Below are 19,667 nucleotides of genomic sequence, written 5' to 3'. Positions count from 1 at the left end.
TTGTAGCTATGTTAGTTACATGAATTATTTCAATTTTGGTCTTTAAAATACCAAAATGTCCTTATATTTTGGTCCATCTGATGATGTAATTTAAAAAAAAAAAATTAAATGATTGATGTTTTGATCAGTTCCTCAGTGAACAGCCTTTTAATCAAATACTTTTTAACTCTTACTTGAGTAATTATCCTGAATGGCTACTTTTTTCTTTTACTTGAGTAAATTTTTTTTACGACGTATCGGTACTCTTACTGGAGTAAAGTTTCTGGATTCGCTGTCCACTGTGAGTCACTTCACAGAAGGAAGAACAAGTTTGTTTTACCCGGACACAGACACACACACCTGCAGTTTTTGCTAAAAATTCACAACTTTTATATTGAAAGAACAAATATTGTTACTTGCAGTTTTACACTGAAAGAAATTTATTTGGGAAAAAAAAAAGTTTTTCTTGCCTAATTTTGTTATTTTGTAACTATGCTATTTACATGAAATTGGTCGTAAATAATAAAATACCAAAACTTTTCACATAACTATATTTTTGCTCCATCTGACGGTGTAATTTTGAAATATTAAACCGACTGATGTTTTGATCAGTTACTCAGCACCTGAGCAGCCTTTCCACCAAACCCTTTCTTACTCTTGAGTAATGCACTTTTTACTTTCACTTGACTAAAAATATTTTTTAAGTAGTGCTACTCTTACTCGATACACAATTTTTGGGCTCTCTACCAACGCATACAAGTTTTATCCACCTTTTCCCGCTCCCCCCTCATCACACGCAGACACTACCAACACGCTCCCTTTCCTCCCTGCTCCTTTTGAACTTGCCGTCGACAGACAGACCCGTCTCTGTGTTCGGATTAAAGTCCCCCCTCCAACCCTCTTCCCTCTCCGTGCGCGCGACAGGAGCGGACTCTTCCCTTTCGTCCCTGTCGAGTCTGTACGTGACGGCATCACTGTCGTCCGTGAAACAAACTCCCTTGCGCATGTTGATGGCAGTAGCTTCGGTGACTCCCCCAACCCCTCACCCCTCAACACCCCGGTCTGACTTCCTGCTTTCGCCTTGTTGTGTAAAAGTCAGACCTGGGATCCTCCTGTGGGCTCTGCAATGCACTCGCAGGGTGACATAAGACTTAATGATGAAAACCACTCTGTGTATACCCTGATGGCTGCTTTTGCCGTATTGTTTGCTCTTTTGTGGTTGGGGGTGCGACGGGGGGGCACCTCGTCTCTCAACATGCTTGGCTGCCTTTGAATGAAGCCAGGAGAGTGTGTGTGTGTGGGGGTGCGGGGGGGTGTGCTCGTGTGTGTGTGTGTTGCGCAGGCGGGGAGGGGTGGGCAGCGGTTTTGCTGAAGGGGACATGTAGCTACCTTTAGAGTGCATGTAAAGTCTGCACTTCAGGTCATCGGCTCCCTTGTAATCAGCTGTGCCGTGTTTATTTCCACGGCTGCACTTGCATCTCGCAGCTGCTTGCTTGCGTTCATGACTGATGTGTGTGTGTGTGTGCTTTTTAGAGTGATAATTCTGCTGAGAGGTAGGCAGACAGAAGGGGAGGGGTGAGGGAGAAGAAGGAGGAAGAGGAGGAGGAGAGCTGAAGACAATGTCAACTCTGCAGTATGATCCTGTATCCATCAGGCAGCCTCCTGCAGTCGCCGCTGCTTAAAATGCACTGTCACACTGACACACACACACGCCTACACACACACACAGGAAATGGCCTCAATCACAGTAGAACGCCATCCACAGTTTCTCATTCCAGATGGGATTATGATGCTATTATTGCTCTTATTCCAGCACGTAACTTTGTTTGCTGCAGAACACAACCTGGGACTTCTCAATCAGTCACCTTCCCTTAATATTAAGAACAGTGATCATAATAACAATAAGAGGCCTTTTCAGTAGCCACTCCCTGCCTGACACAAACACACACACACACACACACCCAGGACTAACAACAACAGTAGTCAGCCTTTATCTTTATCCTCCCTGCCACTGCTGCTGGCAGATTAGCCATTGTAAATACGGTTTGACAGTGTTTGTGTGCTGCGATGAATTGCCATTTTGTAAACCCTGATATTTATCCAGCGATATAAACAGATCAGTGTCTTATCAAGAGTATTTTTTTTCCTACTTTTTTCTTTTTTTACGCAGGTGGATGTTGTGGCCCCGGCAGAGAACAACTCTGCTAAAATAGCAATGAATGATCACCCGTGGGTGGATCCACCCTCACTTCCCCTCCCCACCCTATGGAATTTGATAAGTTGGGAAGGGAAAGGTGGTCGACTATAAGAGAAAAGGGAGAAAGAGGGGAGGAGGGGAGAGGACTGGGGGGGAGGGAGGGCTTGAAATGAGAAAGATGTGAAATGTTCTAAGAGGGAGAGGAAGGGAGAGGAGGAGAGCAACCAGGAAATAGATGAGATCCAAAAAGCTGTTTGAGATCAAGTCAACAAGATAGAAAAGAAAGAGAGAGAGAAAAAGAGAAGGGAGCAGCACTTCCTCCTACAGTACAGTAATGAAGAAGTAAGAGAACAGAGTCTTCCTAAATTCAAAGCGCGGCCTTTCAGGAAACATTTTCCGTCCTGCTGGGGGGGACGGAAGGGGGAGAAGAGATGTGTTGTAAAAAGCTAAAGGAGTGTGGCATGATTTTCTGACACTGCGCTAAATTCATTCACGCACGTCAACGGAGGATGTTTGATGTGAACCGTGATCGTCCGTAGGAATTGAACAAGACGTGCCTTCAGAGTCCAAAATAAGAAACCTGTTATTGTTACTGTATTTGTCTAATGCAAACTAGGGAATGTGATGCGTCCCCATGAATATTTCACGTTGTATGGCAATGCCGCTCAGAGATGTGCGCTCATAGGCTGGTGAGGCAACAAAGGAACCCCCCCCTTCCCCGCTCTTTCTCTCTCTCACACACACACACACACACTCCAAACCTCACCACAAACACCATCAACAACACCACCGCTGCCCCCACCCCACCTCCCTGAGGTATCTCCTTGAGGGTTCCCCCTAGTGCTCCTTTTGCCAGCTGACAATTAGGATGCGGTCGCTAATGTTCTGCTAGCTAATTGAGCACAAGGGGGCTGAAGGTGTCAGTCAGTGGAGAAGGTTGGTGATAACGGCTTATCCTAGCGCGGAGCAGGAGTGCCATCTTAAGACTGTGAGGGATCAACTTCGGAGAAGAAAGTGGCTCAGAAAACGGAGTGAAAATATCTCCAGGGTAACGCAGACATGAGCCGGGTGCTAACGCTGTGAATGCCGTGGTCATTTTGATGCTTCTTTTGCTGGAACCTGAGTGTAGTTAGCATTTTGTCATGTATGATACGGTCAACAGCCCACCGATACGCATTGACACCGTTTCAGCTTTTTGACACAATACGGCGACAAACTTCAACAGATTTCCTTGTAACGCTGTGAATGGTGGAAAATATTAACACTCAACAACCTGAAAATACCATCCCCATATTTTCAGGTTGCAAGGTTACTCCATGCACCATCCTGCAGGGGTACTTTTTCTCAAAAAGGGAGATTTCAGAGTTGAGGCGAAGCTGTGTGGAGGTCAATATAGGGCAACAGACTTGATGTTGAGGTGCATGTTAACCATAAAAGGAGGACAACAGCACTAAAATGTACAATAAGTGCTATAGTGGAAGGGTTTAGATCAAAGGATAAAGACCCATTCAATAAATTGGAATATTACTAAAATGTTCATTTATTTCAGGAACGTTTTCACCAAGCGAAACACATTTTGTAGATTAATTACACACAGATGGATGTTTGAACCACTTCATGTCTGTTAATTGTGATGATTTTCCTCTTACAGGTAAAGAAAATGTGACATTTAAAATTAGAATATTACATAAGACAAATAAAGAAAATATTTTTAAAAAATAATAAAAATGTGGACTTAATGAAAGATAGGTTTAATACCAGCTCAAAGATTGCTATTTTCAAAAAGTACTTTTAATCTGACATGTGACTGCATATTCAAATGGACTGAATATTGACTTTGTTCATGTGTTAGAACTGCCCAGTCAAAAGTCCAGTTGAATTAAGTCAAAATGAGAATCTGTGGCAAGACTTTAAAACTGCTTTTCACATGGGCTTTAAGGAGAGCCTTAAAAGATATCTACAAATTATAATGAAATAATATTAAAGTGACTGAGTTTATTTGCGTAGTGCAGATTGTTACTGTTTGTTTTCAATACTTTTTTTAAATTGTTGAGTTGGTTAATTTGCATTTTTTTTTGTTTCTATTTGTGTGTTTTAAGGTGTTTTGTGGCGTCTCTTTTCTGCAAGACTAATGGGCCTCTGAACTAAAGTAAACTAAATCAAGCTAAGCTAAACTAAACTACACCAAAATAAACTCAACTAAATTAAACTAAACTTTCCATTGAACCTGACAAAGCTTGAGCTAATTTGCAAACAGGTCTTTATTTAGACATAGCACATACACACATCTCCGAAAACACTTGCAAACAGTTCCACAAAATACTGTCTTAAAGGGCTGAAAACAAAAAGCAAACCTTGTTTGTTTTTTGGGGAGGTGGGGGGTTCTCGAAATAAAACACAATGATGTTTGGGGGTTTTAAAATGTCAAAATGTGAGAAATTCCAAGAAGTATGGATTGCTCTGCAAGGCACTGTAAGCCAAAGTAAGCTACCACACATGCGTACAGACGGCAGATATAAGCACCGGCTGGAAAACTGCACATTTTGTGTGTGTGTGTGTTGATACTAGGGGTAGCTATTATAAGAGCTATCCTGAGGTACGTGCACTTGTGCGCCGTGCATGCAAAAGCAGCATGCATGGAACAAAAATAATAAATAAAAATGCACGTCCTATTGTCTGTCTGCATGCGCCACAAGCACTATGGGTAAAGATTTTGAGACCCCTCCTCCCCCTCTACCCCTCCGCCGCTCTCTTGCCACCCTACCTTCCCCTTTTTTTTCAGTTTTTTTTTTTTGAGGCGAGGGTTTACTGAGATGTTTTAAATTGCTGAGTGGGTGCAGGCTGAAGGGCGCTCAGCAAACGACAGAGAGGCTCTGGTTCAGAGTGAAAAAGAGACAGAGACAGAGGAGACGGGGGGGAGGTGGGTGCAGGGGGAAAGGACACCTTGGCGTGTGTTTGGCTTGACATTCCCTCAGACCAGGCGAAGCAAGAATAGAGAGGAAGGGAGACTGAAAGATGGCTCTCTTTTAACAGGAAGTATCTGAGCAGTGACTCACGCACACATTATAGGGACAGACTGGAAGACTGTTTAGGCTGCTACTATATACTGTACATCACCTATGTGAGTCTTTATCTTACCAATGTTTGGGGGTGGATCTCTCTCCATGCATGTTACAGTGATACCAGTGAAGACAGTTTTTTTTTTCTTCCCTTTCTTTGTGTGGGTCTTTTACATTTAGAAATTAAAGGTTTACGTGTTTTTAGACCTCCTATAAAAGCTACGATTTGGGACGTGTTGCTAACATAGTCCTGGCTCCAATATCAATCCTTTCTTCCGCGAGTTAATTCACGGAAGAGGGTTAGGTTATAGATTCCGTCCACCATATGGTTACAAAAAAGCAGGAGGAAATGTGCACCCATAACCTGCATTGCCACGCAATAAACATGATTTCTTTTCAGTTAAATTCTGTGTTCAAAATTAAAAGGGAATTGGAAACCTCATAATGTCTAATAAGACCTTTAATGACTAACAGTTGAATTTGGACAGACAAAATTCTACTCAAATAAATGAATAAATAAAAACAATAAAAAGCAAATGATATTTAAGAAAACTTAAAGTAGAAACAAGAATTACTACTTAGCCTGTCTACATCGACTTTGTTACTGGTTAGTAGGTAAAAGGCGGAAGGGTTTTGATTCACCAGGTATTCAGCAGCAGAGGAGCACCACAGGGGTCTGTGCTCTCACCGTTTCTTTTCACTTTGTACACCTTTGACTTCCAGTACAAAAAAAGACTCCTGTCATCTCCAGAAATAGTCTGGTGACTCTGTGGCCGTTGCACGCATCAGAGATGGTCAAGAAGCTGAGTACAGACATCTGGTGGGCCGCTTTGTCTCATGGTGAGGGAACAACCATCTCATCTTGAATGTGAACAAAACAAAGGAGATGATTGTTTTCAAGGTTTGCAGCAAGATGTCTAATATACGTCTGTTGCACAGAGTGTTGGGGGAAGCAGCATCAGAGCTAGAGACTTAAAAAGGCTTATCAACCTGATAAAGAAAGCTGGTTCTCGTCTAGAGATGACAGTGGAACCTCTGGAGATGATGGTTCAAAGAAGGAATCTTCATTAAAATCAAGAAATCTACAGACAACCATGAACATACAAGAACACAGTGTCTTCAGTCAGAGTAATATAAAATGTTAAAACGCTGCAGGAGATCCTTCCTAAACACAGCATCTACAGCTCTTTGAAAAAACTGGCATAATATGACTTACAACAATGTTTAGTTTCACCAGGGGCGATCCTAGCATGTTTGGTGCCCCGGGCGAATCACCCACGGTGAATGCTCCTTACCCCATCACACCCCTACCGTGACACATCTTTTAAATCTGACACACTCATTTTTAGAATAATACTATAAACATCCATAGCAAGACATGAACATATCGCATACCATGAAGTTAAAAATAAACAATACAAATACAAGAGATTAATACAATTCAATATAAATACAATGAATATAAGGTATTTCTAAATAGAATCAATAGTCAGATATTTATGAAATTATGTGTACGACCAATGCGGTTCTGGGAGCTATTGCTGCCCTATACGAGATGCCACCCTGGGCAGGTGCCCACATCACCGCTACTAACTTTCCCCTCAAGGATTAATAAAGTATTTTTGAACTGATTTGAATATTTGACTACTAGTGCAGCTAGAAAAGGAAGCAAAGTTGTGTTTCCTCACATTGGTTACGGTAAGTGTTGGGTGAAAAAGCATAGGAAGCCCCTCTGAAGCTCTGGGCGCTGTGGACTCACAGAAGCGTCCCTGCCGCTATAATTTGAGGGCCCGTCGCTGACAAGACGTCCATGTGTCTTGAGTCACCGGTACATGTGCAGTCAGCTGCATAGCTCCTTGTCACAGCTCTCGGGCTGAGCAAACAACCCTGACCTCCACATAGCACCCAAAACAACAAAGCCGAGTGACAGTGACTACACATAACTTTGTGCACAGAGAGCTGGAGCTCGTTTCATCAACTCGTAGATCTGAATACCATCAGGATGTTTAATCCTTAAAATATGCAAACGACTGGGTGGTGATGTGATCTGAGCAGTTGACCATATGATAAAACTGCTGCGATCTCAATATATGTGTGATCAGTATTATTAGAACCAAGCAGGAACCCTTGCTCGCATGTTTACAATCTAATCAAAAGGTAAATTTTTCAAGCTTTTCTTGATTTTCAGGTCCTGCATTGGAAGCTTTTATAAACAAAGGTCTGGTGACTTTTTTCCGGGTGTGTCAGAAATGACCTGATTAGTGAGACTACGTTTTGCTGTGAGCAAGCTGGCATGCTTGATGATTTCACAGTTGAAACTATAGCAGGCGTTAATCTTTATGTCGTGACAGTCACGGTCATTATCTGAAGACTTTTTTTTTGCCATTTTTTTGCTGCTTGACATTCCATATTGCGTACGTGGAACAGGATTCAGAACCTGCTGGACAAAAACAAAAAAGTTGTTGTCAACCAAGGCCAAAAGGATTGAGCCTGGCTTATTTTCGATTCTGAATAAGATAGACAGCTGTGATTTCCTTGTATAACAACAAGGTTTTGGCAAATGCTTTGGGAAGAAGGGATAAAAATTGTTTCTTTTGTACTTAACAAGTGAAAATTTACAGCACGTGCATTTCCGCATAAAATGAATCTATACTCGTGAGTTTCAAATGTTTTAGTGAGCTAGCAGCACTGCTCAAACATTTGTGTAACAGCAGACATTTTAAACGGGTATACAACAGGACACACTTGTCCACTTTGTCGTATTTAGTTGCTTTAAGTCATAAAGACAAACAAAAGAAAATCAAAAGCAACATTGTGACGTTTGTCCAGCAGAATTTTCTCTGACACGGTTACAAGGAGGGAAAGCCACTAAAGGTCATTACTAGAGAGCTCTTCACAGAGGGCTTTATTTAGGCTTATTCATGGAAAAGTTGAGTGAGAGGAAAAAATGTGGGAGACAAAGTGGACAAGCAACATGGAAAACCATTGCCTTCCTAAAAGACGTTTTTGTTTTGAACAGGGATGGTCTAAGGCATTTGCAAACGCTGCAACTTCTTGAAGCGCCCAGCAGACCTGAAAGGAAATGATAAATACAGACCTTATACACACATGCAGGTGTATCTCAAAACATTTGAATATCATCAAAAAGTTAACGTATTTTAAGGACTTAATTTAAAAAGAAGTCAATCGTTTATTTATTTATTTCAAGAAAAATATGAACTCTTATAACCTATTTAAAAAACAAACAAACTGGTAACTCTGGTTGCCTGTGCATCTTTTTTTTTTTTTTTTTGCCACACTTTTTCCTTCCACTCAACTTATTGCTATTATGCTCAGACACAACGCCACGTGATTCTTTCTATGTTACAAATCATAATTCTGGTATTCAATTTCACCAGAAATTGATATTCGATTTATTCTAAATTAATCAAAAACTTATTTCCGATTTTTGTGTCTTTATTAGCTGTGTACAATAGTCTTAAAAATAACAGCTTGCAATGTTATTGCTCCGTGTGTAATTAATACACAAGTTTCACTTTTTGAATTTAATTACCAAAACAAAATTTTTGTTTTTTTTAATTTTCCTTGGGATTTCAATTTAGTTGTATGTGTTTACGACTAGTGCACATGTCAACATGGCTTCGGAGGATTTTGAACTGCTAGGCAGTCCCAAAGTTCGCTTGTAACTAAGGCATCCCGACCTCGTTACTTTTTTTATTTGCCTAGGTGTAAAGACATTTGATAAAAAATAGAATTACTTTGAATTTTGCTGAAAAAAGTTCGTTATTGTTTTGACCCAGTTCGGGTGCTCACGCGCTGTCAAAATAATGCCTCTCGATTGACAAAACGGTGTATTAAATAACTCCCAGTGCATTTTCCACCTGTAATTGCGCAGCACGTTTCATAAATCCGACAACCCCATCAATGTATCCGTATTTCGGCAGTGTCGCGTCGTTTTGGGCCACTTTTCAGAGTCTTCCCCCCCCCTGCTCTCCCTCCACCAGCGGTATCAACAACTTTTCGCTGATGAGACAATAGCAGACAGTTCCATTTAATGCGGGAGCAGCCACCGAGCTCATGCGAGGGGGCGTCCGGAAATCGTCAGCGTTCTGCCGCGAGCTCCAAACCGGCCGAATCTGCAGTGGCGCGTGACGTCTTCTGACGCGCGGCGCTTCTGCTTGTTTGTTTACCGCGCGAGCGTAGCACGGCGGCCGGCGTGAAAATGTAATGCGGAGAAGCTTCCCTTCTCTTATTCTCCCTCTCACCCCCCACGGGGACGGAATGGACTCGACCTACTCAATCATGCACTTCAGCATACACTGCAAAGAGCACGCTTTCACCTTTAGGATTGTCTCTGCTTCTTGAAGTCACCCTGGAATTCTCTCGTGGATAACGCAGGTAAGACCGACCTTACTTTTGCCTCGTCTTTGATCCACGCACGGAGTTTAGTGAAGTGTCCCCCCCCCCTACCTCTCCTCAATAGACTGCGTGCGTACGTGTGTGTGTGTGTGTGTGTGTGTGTGTGGGTGTGTGAGTGTGTGTGGAAGGCGACAGTTTGATCTTGATATAGAAATAGGTTTCAGCTAGAGGTGTTGTGGCTCATTTAAAAATAAATAAAAATCTAATATAGGTTATATTAAGCGTGACGTAAAAAGATGATCATATCAGAAGGGTCTATATGTGTAGATTTTTTTTTTCAAGTTTTATGCATACTTTATTGAGTTTGTTTTTAACTTCAATATTAATGCTTAATAGATGAAATCAGGCTTTTTAAAGTCAGGATCAAGTTGGAATTGAAGCTTCTTTGACAACCTTGTGGTAAAGCAAACTTTCCACCAGCTCATCTTAGTGATTTCTTCCCCCCTTTCTTTTCTTTTTGGAAAACACTGTGTAATCCCCTCAAACACACAGATGGCAGATATACCTACAGAGCTATAAATGGTGTACAAAAAAAAGAGATAGGAATCACCCAAGAGGAGGGGAGAACTGGTCTTCTTTTTTTTAAAGCGATTATTTTATTCACTCAGCAGCAGGCATACAGGGGGAGAGGTGGACGTTAGGGAGGGGTAAGGGAAGGGGTGGGGGGGTATAACCATATTAGGAAGTCGTGTCCTACATAATGGACGTGGCACAACTGCCACTGAACGGGGCACAGGTGCCAGCAGTCGCTTTTCTTTGACTTACCAATATGAGGATCTGAAACCGCTGGAAGCTCTTTGGTGTCGCATTTCTTCTTCTTTCAATCTCTGCGCTTGCACGCGGGTGAGTGCGTGCGGAGTCGTGCGCGTGCACGTCGAGATGTGATGGTGGTGGTGTTGAAGGTGGTGGAGGGAGGAGGCTGGGGGGGGGGGGGGGGGGGGGTTGCAGAAACATTTGGAAGTGAGGGATGATCGTGTGCGCGTGCACGTGAGCTTGATGTTCTAACTTTTCCCTTATTGATAAATGATGATGATGATGATGATGATGATAGCGCCCACGCGCAGGTTGTGGTGTGGCGATCTGTGCGCGCGCGAATGTTTGCTAAGCGTTTCAACACACACACACACACGCCTACAGCTGCGTGCATGTTTCCTTTTATATGCACAAGTCCCGGTCACAGATGTTGTCCCCGTACCTATTTACCCAAAATTCCATTTCACGCGGTGTGGCGTGGATTGTTTTAAGCACGCAGGGAACGGGGGATGGAGCGCGAGCTGCACGGGAGACAAATGTCCAGCGTCAAACCTCTTCTTCTCTTTACACTTTATAATTACGCAGACGCGCACGCACCCCCCGCACGCGCCAGCTGATCCTCCTCTCGAGGAGGAAGCGCAGGAGACATGAGTGAAACAACAAAGAGAGATAGAGGAAGAGGACAGATAGAGAGGAACTCGCGTTGCCCCGAGCTGGGGGACTGCGTGGGGTGTGGTGACAAGGTCTAACACCAGGAGGACAAACTTTGTCTCCTTCTCTCTCGTTCCCCCCCCCTCGCCCTCGGTCTTGTTCTCAGCGTTTCACACATACACACACTGGGCATATTTCCATTCGCGGTGGCTTCAGGTACTCCCGGAAACCTCGCCATTCCATCACTTCATCAGAAACAGAGCAATTTCAAGTTTTAGTTCCTTTCCGTCCTTAGTTGGAGATAAATATACAACTGCTAGATTTGTTTGAGAAGTGAACAGATAAACTTTTTGTTGTGTCTGCCTGAACTAGAAAAACATACATAGCGTGGTCTTATTTTTCAAAGGGAAAAGTTGTTGTTTTATTTTTTTAATAACAATTAGGGATTCTAATTTAAATAAAGACTTTTTAAAAAAAATTATTAATTCGCATAATATCCAACAGGTGTTTAACAAACCCATTGTAGGCTTTTATTTTGTTCGTCGGTTTGTTTCTGAGCTGCGACATTTCCGACTACCCCTGAAAGCGGCATGAGGGAAACGATAGGAGACGAGAAACACGCAGAGAGAGAGAGAAACAGAAAGAGGAGAGTGACAGAGAAGAACCTGTGCTCTTCTCCAGCACCGGGAGATAGGAATTCACCAGAGATCACAATTTCTTGTCCCGATTTTTTTTTCTCCTCTTTTTTTTTTTGACAAACTTAGTTCGGGTTTTCTCTCCTCTTTTTGTTGCTGTCAGTGTGCAAATAGAGTGGACTCCCTATCTCTGTGTCTCTGCGTTCGTGTATCTCTACTGGATCTTCACTTCTGAGGCTGCGTACAGTTTTGGTTTTGGAGAACTGCACCGGTTTGTTTTTTTCCTGCGAGGTTTTTTGAGCCGAGTGCTGCTTTAACTGGTAAGGAAGTGGCTGTGTGTGTTTATTATTGCTGGCTGTTTTCAGGGTGATGTTGTGCAACCTTTCGTGCAGTATGGATTCTTTTCACGAAGTTTAACATTTTCATAAAGTTAAGCAAACACGAATAGTAAAAATAACAAGAGAAATGAAATAAAGAAGTAACAAAGATGTTAGGTGCTTTACTAGAGATAAAGGTTTTTCGGGGGGAGTTTTTCCACTGATAAGATTCTTTTCTCCTTGTTTTAGTGGGAAAAAGTCAGTAATCATAAATAGTCTTACTTAGAGGGATGTCAGAGTAACGTTAATGTTATAAAGCAAAAGAACACAGCTGTAAACATCTGGAGTCCTTAACTGATAATCATTGGAATGTGGACAGGGGCTGATATGAGGTTGCCATGATAAAAATAACACAGTATCATGATGCTAAATGAGGAGTTGGGGGGGGGGGGGGGGTAGTCAATAAAACACAAAATAACTCTTTAATTAAGAAAATAAAATCTTTTTGATTAACTAATTGGAAAAGTGCTGGGAATTCCAGTGCTAAATTGACACTGTCTCTTTAAGAGTGATAGGCGGTGCCATTTAAAAAACAAATTTAAAAAAACATGTCGAAGCCTCAGCCAGCTGACCGGCAGTGCCTAGCAACAGGTGGGGGAGGGGCAGTGTAGTCTCAATCCACACTTTAAACTCGAGTCATTCTGACACGTTCAGCTTTTTTTTTTTTGTGGTTTTTATTATTTTTCCTTCTTGTTAAACCTCGGTATGTCCACGAATCAGTCCGTGTCAGTCTTAGGCCAGCTTGGGGAAGCTGTGTAAAAAAGCTTTAAAATAAATTATTAATTAATCATTGCAGTGAGAAGGGGAGGGGAGGCGAAGGACTGCGTTGCTACAGGGTCCCTACATCCAGAGAAATCTGGTCGCTCCGCCACTTTTTCTGGCATCTCGCTAAACGGAAAGGCATGGTTAAATAATCTTAGTAGGTTTAAAAAAAACTTTGTAAACAACTTGTCATACCAATAAACAGGCCACGAAGAAACAAAGAGGGTGAATTTCCGACAAAAGTCACGAGAAACCAAGTAGAGCAAACAAAATCTACTTGTTGGAACATTGTGGGCATTGCCTTTGTAGTGTTCCCCCATTAGGAACTGACTGCAGTGTATTTACCACAAGAGACAGCCAGCGGAGAAAGAACTCACACAATTTGTATGTGTGTGTGCCCGCAACTTCTTTTTTGCCCTTTCACGACAATAAAAACAAGGAAACGCCTTATCAGTCGCTAGTGGACTTTTAACTTCCAACAGTAGCCTATAGTAGCTGACTTTACACGCACTCACACGCCAGCATACACAGCTGTGGAGCAGTGTGATAATAGGGCTGTGTGTTTGCCGTTTGTATTCCAGTTATTATCCGTCTCAAACTGATGCCGTGTGTGAGATCATCAGCTGCAACTTTTCGCTACTTGATGGCGTGTTTCTCTTTTTTTTTTCTTCTTCCTCCTTTTGAGATTTACTTTCTAAACAATACCGTCATGGATGCACCCAACCCAACATATTTCTTTTCTTCCCCCCCCTTTGCTGTGATGTCACACTAAGTCATAGTTAGAAAGAGAAAGAAACAGATAGCGGAGTGAGGGAGGGAGGGAGGGAGGGAGAAGAGGCGGCACGTTGTTTTGCAGACAGGATTACATTGTCTCCCCCCTTGTCAGTTTGCAGACATTATGTTAAATGTTTCTTCTTCAGCCTGACAAAGTGCTCACTCTGTGGTTTTGCACAGCATCTTCTAAGGGAAACATAACAAGCTTGTTCAAAAATAATCGTCCAGCTGGAAAGAAGGGCTGATTGGATGTAAAGATGAAGCTGTTTAGTTGCAAATGTTTTGGGTAATATTGAAAAAAAAAGCTGGTTTTGAGTGAAGCTTTTTTTTTTTTCTGAAAAAGGTGCATGTGGACAATTTGTTACACTCAGACATGTTTCCCTTTTATGTTGATGATTTTGAGGCTGCCTTTATGCAAATAGGACATGAGATAGAACGCACTTCTATGTAAAAATGTCGATATCTGATTATAATAATGTAATCCTCGTGGACTGCGGAAGTCCTTTGCTAAACCTGTTGATTTGCTTCAAAGTTGTGATACCTGTTTATGTTACAGCCACCACCTACTATTACTCTCCATTAACACCACAAGTGATAAATGTTTTTCTTTTTGTTTAGTTTTTTTTGGGTAAATGGAAACTCTTTGAGCCACTCGCTGGGAATTGTAAAGGGCAGCAAAAGAGGAACCTGACCTATGCGTAATAGTGTCTTGTTTTTCAGGTTTCCTAATCCAGATGTGATTCATGTTCCTGCTTTTGCACAGCATAAGATCAATAAGATGTAAATGGAAAAAAAAAGAAAGAGAAAAACGTACATGCTTCGAGTGCATTGTACTTTCTTTTCTGTCTATCTGGTCGCCTTCTGCCATTGTCTGTCTTTTCATACACCGGAGAACCGCTGCATACATTTGGGCTTTTGTCAATAGCAGTGTTTGTCTTCTGTGTGGCGCTTGTGTGCTTGTTTCTTCATCCATGTGCTTATCGTGATCAAACTTTCTACTCTGACACGACTCTTTATCTCCTCCAAAGATTTGCTTCACTTGTTTGCCTCTTTTTTTCCTTCTTCTTCTTTTTTTTTTGTGTTCCCATACATGTGGGTGTAAAATTAGCAAATTCATTTTTTTTTTTTCTTCTTTTCTCTCGTCCTTCCAGAATGTGGAAGTGTTTTCTTGGTGTGGCGAGAAACAATGAGGACAAGGCAGGGCTTTGTGGTGGCAGAAATGCATTTTTAACCCATGTGAATGAATGGTGCCTCACATTCCACAGCACCAGGCCCTCGACTGAATGGCAGCACTAACACGGCTGTTTTCATTACTCATTACTGCCCTGTGCCTTTTCACCATGGACTTAGTCATTTACCTTTACCTACTCATACTGGGATTTAGTGGTGTGCTGGTTTTTTCTTCTCCTTTGACTTGCGCCTTTATTATGCGTGAGCTGTTATTTCAGCAGCATTTTGTGTTACTCATAAGCCCTTATTCGAGTTATCATCAACAAAAGGCTCAAATTACAGTGTGTAATGTAAAAAGCTTGTTATTACTTGTGATCGCCTAATATGTCCTACGCTAACATTTATATTTCTGCTGTGCTGTGTGTCTGTTTTTTTTTTTTTTTGGTGGTGGGGGGGGAGAGCTTAAAGTAGCACATTTTTACTGCCTAAAAGTCAGTGCAACTCCTTGGTCAGCAATAATGTTCATCCATCAGTTTGCGCTCAATCTCCATGGCAACCAGCTGTAATGCCTGATTGGTGGCAAGAGTGTTTGCTACTGTCAGGAATAGGGGTGGGAGATATAAACTTGAAGTTTCATCGTGATATTTTGTGGTACAATTGTGACAACAATAAAAATGACAATAAGAAATATTTATTGGTTCTCTTTTAGATATCTGTATGACTGTCACTGCATGGCACAGTAACACACCCACATGAAATATGCTTCTGTAGGACACCAGTCCACATAAAGAAGTGTGCTATGTATCACTAAACTGCAGACGCAATCTGCTTTTAATCCTGTTTTCAAATGTATTATTATTATTTATTATAGTATTTATTCTTCCATTGAACAAGCAGTAACAATCCTAAAATTACAGACAGTTTTGGATGATTTAATCAGAATTTATCATGACGATAAGTCAAAATTCTTACGATAAGAAATGTATCACGAAAAATGATAAACAACACGATAAATGCCCAACTCTAGTCAGAAACGTGGGTTTGTTGCAACTGACATTACAAAGTCTAACATGCTAATGGACTTACCTAGAGGCTAACTCTTAAGTCATCCTTAGCTAACTCTGTAGCCCCTACTCTGGCCATATAGCCCCTTACTTCACAACGCGCTATCCCCTATCCTCCATGCAAAACTGGAACCATTAAAAATAAAACTCTAAAAATAAACCCTTTATTGTACCACATGAATCCAAAGCCAAAGCTTTCTCTATTCTGAGTGTTGTGACCATGAGCAGAGCCATTATTATGCTTCAGTCTCTTTGGAAAGATGAAAAAAGCCACAAAGCTAGCATGGGGTGGATCTGAACACAACTGAGTAAGGGTATAGTTTGATGTTTCTTTCCCTGTTTTTATTTTTGTTTTTTGTTTTTACTCTTGATCAATATTAGTGGCTTTAGTGGAAATCCTTGGAGACCTGTTCATTTTCTTTGGAATATGAACGACTGGCTCTAAATCAAGTTCCTCCCTGGCCAGTTTCCAATACTTTCAATTGTGCCCTTTAACAAATCATTTCCTACTTATGTACAGTACATAATCATTGCGTAATAGTCAATTTCTTTTGTTATTTAACTGTTTAATTGAATTCTGCAAATTACATGCTCATTAAATGATAAAAATACATTTTGTGGCGCAATGTTTTCATTTGTCCTTTTCCTGAAAATTGTGGTTCTGCTTCTTCTCTGGGCCATAAGAGATTTTGACCCCTGATCAAACCAAAATAACTCTATAAACAACTTTCTGTAGGTATACGAAATGCATCAGACTCTCATTAGGATACTTGAGAGTAAACTCAAGCTAAACTATGACAATATAAAGCAAATTATTTATAAATCATCATCTGTCAAAGCAGGTGGGAAACGTCCCCACGGAATGAGCCGTGGTCAGTACGAAGGGGATCCTTGCTGTTCCCAAATCATGTTGGGTATAAAACAAACAAAACTTGGAAAGCACAAAATGAGCAAGAGGAATTTCCTAAGAGATTCCAGAGCTAGCTAGTTTCATTGTAAACATTTGATCGCAAGAAGGTGTGACTTGATGGATGTGAGAAAAAGGGTAGACGTCGAGTCACGTTATTCCCTACGAGGTACAGTCGATGTTGCTCTAGCATTCTCCCTCTTGTCTCTGCCTTGTTATGCTTGAGGTTGTATCAGTCCTTTCTGCCTGAACGCGAAAAGTGTATCTGCGTTCAAAGGCTTGAATAACTTTGTGTGGCATATTGAGGTTGGATTAGGAACAGAAGCAGGAAATGGCAAGTGCGAGAACCTATTTTAGCAGCTGTTTCCTTTTTGTTCCGATGAAACAAACCATGAAAATAAACACACACACAAAAAAAGCGACTATCTCTTCGCTGATGGTCCAGACATTTCTGTTATTTCTATCCAGAGTCTCATGCCTGTTCTGGCATTGGTTGATGGCATTGATTCCCCCTGCTGCATGGTGGGGGTTTTCACTCTGAAAGGGCAATCTCTCTGGGTTAGCCTTGAAACACCACGCTCCTGGATTAAATTATAAATGAGCCCTCCGTGGGAAGCGTATTGCTTACCAACCTTGGATAATGAGAGGGAATTTGGATTCGAGGGGGACAGCACTGCTGTAGATTTTTTTTTAGACTACCATGCATTTTGTTGCTAAAAAGTTTTGGAAACTGCTGGGGTATTTAATCCCTGTATTTGGGTCACACCTGCACCCACTGCATCCACGTGGATTGACATGAGCCAAGCCGAGACAGTCCGGGCCCTGGGACGCGAAGTCTGATAGTTGTCTAAGTTAGAGCCAAGAATATGATGTGGCAATCAGAGGATTAAGATAGGACAGGGGTCAATGGGGGTAGAGTTGGTGGGCGCGGGGCATCTGCAGTCGCAGGGATTTAGGTAAAAGGCCATTTTAGCCTTTTTTGTGCTCTCGCGTAGAGCTGTTGCTGTTCTTTTTTTGAAACTAAATTGATATCAGGAAATATTCTTATCGCCAATGTTGTTATGACAAAGGCAGATTTTTTTTTTACTTAAGTTCATTGCTGTTGTGGTGGAAAACCCCTTCTGAAATTCAAGAAATTACCCACAGAAATAACAGTGACACAATGTGCATATTATTTATATGCCTACTGTTGATCCTATTCAAATTTCCTGTTTTGTTTCAGGGTTACTGATAACGCAGTAACCCTAACGCAGTGACATTAGTCACAGTGATTGGAGAGAACAGTGTGTCTTTGAAAACAATCCACAATCTTTATTGGTAGTAAGTGAAAATTTGCCCTTCAAAACTGTAAAACTACCAACCTTAATGATTTGAAATCATTTGAAACACATGAAGCTTCAGTTACACCAATGAATTACTGACAACAAAGTTTCACATGAGTCATTTTGAGACTGCCTACAAATTCCCTGTATCTTGAGTAGGCGTAGACTATATGAACTTGAGAAATTTTAGTAAACTAAAGTCATTACCATAAAATAACTATGCATGCAAATTTTGCACATATTTCTATTTGTTGTACTACTAAATAAGATGTCAACCTGTAACGGACGGTGGTTAAAATGTCTGCTTTACTTTAGAGCTCCATCATTTTATAACTTGGCTGGTTCAAAACAAACTAACTGGAGTTACTTTCTTACCCGGTCATGGGTCAAATATTGGCTGTGTTCGATCTGTAACCATAGATTATTATTTTAAAATAATCTTTTTAAGTTCAATTCTGTGTATTAGGGATGAGCGATATGGACTTGAAGTTTTCTCGTGATATTTTGAGGTACTATTGCGATAATGATACAAGTGACAAAAATAACTATTTATTACTTTTTTTTTTAGGAAACTTTATTGCTTTGACTGAATGGCACAGCAATCACAATCACTTGTAGTGAGATTTGTGTCACTATACAAACTGTGACTTTGTCACAGTGACTGAATTTAATCATAGCTTCAAATTTATTGGTACTTATGAATGCTCCTATTGGTGAAATGGCAGGGGAAAATAGTGACAATAACTATTCTGACAGTTTAGTTTTTTCTTTAAATGACATGATGGCAGTAAATCAAAACTCCTGTCATGATAAGGAATTTATCACGATAAATGATAAGCGATATGATAAATACGCGCCCCTATTGTTTATCACAACATATTTACTTCAAGAAGGTTGACAGAAGAATAAGTTATGCAGCAGGTTGTTTTAAATCTTTTAGAAGATGGAGCCAAACCTAATACCTTTAAAAATGTTGCACAGATATGAACCAGCTAACAACATCACAGTACAGAAAGCTTTCACAAATTCCTACGGTTTACGCCAGACACCACCACAAACGTCAGTGTCCAGAACTGTATGGAGGAAAACATAGAGCCACCTTGGCCCTGCTCCCACCTGGTGCTGTGCACTGTGAGTCAGCTGGCTGAAATAAGTTTTTGGGTTTTTTCCCCATACTTTCACAATACAGACTAGTAATTTGTCTGTGGAAAAAAATGACCATTACAACAAAAACAGACAGTCATTTTTTGGAAACTAAAATATTATTTCCCACTCCTAAAAATATTCGACTTTTTGTCTCCGCAGCTTTAACCCAGCAAATGAGTTAAAAAAATGATTATTATTTTTTTTAAATTTCTTTTTTGTGCGGTCCGAAATTCAATCAATTGAGCAGAGTTTCACTTCGGGTCAGCCGTGTTTGCTGCAGTTTCCATCTTTGTCCCTCGTGTTGATTTTCCGTTTTATTGATGAGCCAATGAAACCGAAAGCTGAAAGGACCGGATTCATTAGCGGGGCGCTCGTCAGGTTTAGAGTATGACATGATCACGGTTAATAGATTTGGGCCTGTTTCTGTGAACCCTCGCTTGGCATTGTTGCTG

General features: G+C 41.1%; 1 protein-coding gene across 6 annotated transcripts in view; it reads left to right on the top strand.

Annotated features, from left to right (window-relative positions):
* Positions 1-9,292: 9,292 nt before the first annotated feature.
* The window catches only part of znf516 (zinc finger protein 516), a 58,323-nt gene continuing 47,948 nt past the window's right edge, over positions 9,293-19,667 (top strand). For 3 of the 6 annotated variants that reach the window (XM_032558525.1, XM_032558529.1, XM_032558530.1), the window contains exon 1: positions 11,678-12,013. The gene's annotated coding sequence lies outside the window, so the exon portion shown is untranslated. Of the gene's footprint in view, positions 9,634-11,677; positions 12,014-19,667 lie in introns of those variants that run through there. The other 3 variants (XM_032558527.1, XM_032558528.1, XM_032558531.1) reach the window with 2 other exon arrangements.

Source organism: Xiphophorus hellerii, chromosome 3, assembly GCF_003331165.1.
Source record: "Xiphophorus hellerii strain 12219 chromosome 3, Xiphophorus_hellerii-4.1, whole genome shotgun sequence".
NCBI lineage: Eukaryota > Metazoa > Chordata > Actinopteri > Cyprinodontiformes > Poeciliidae > Xiphophorus > Xiphophorus hellerii.
Note: the sequence above shows the minus strand (reverse complement) of the source record. Positions and strands in the feature narration are given on the sequence as shown.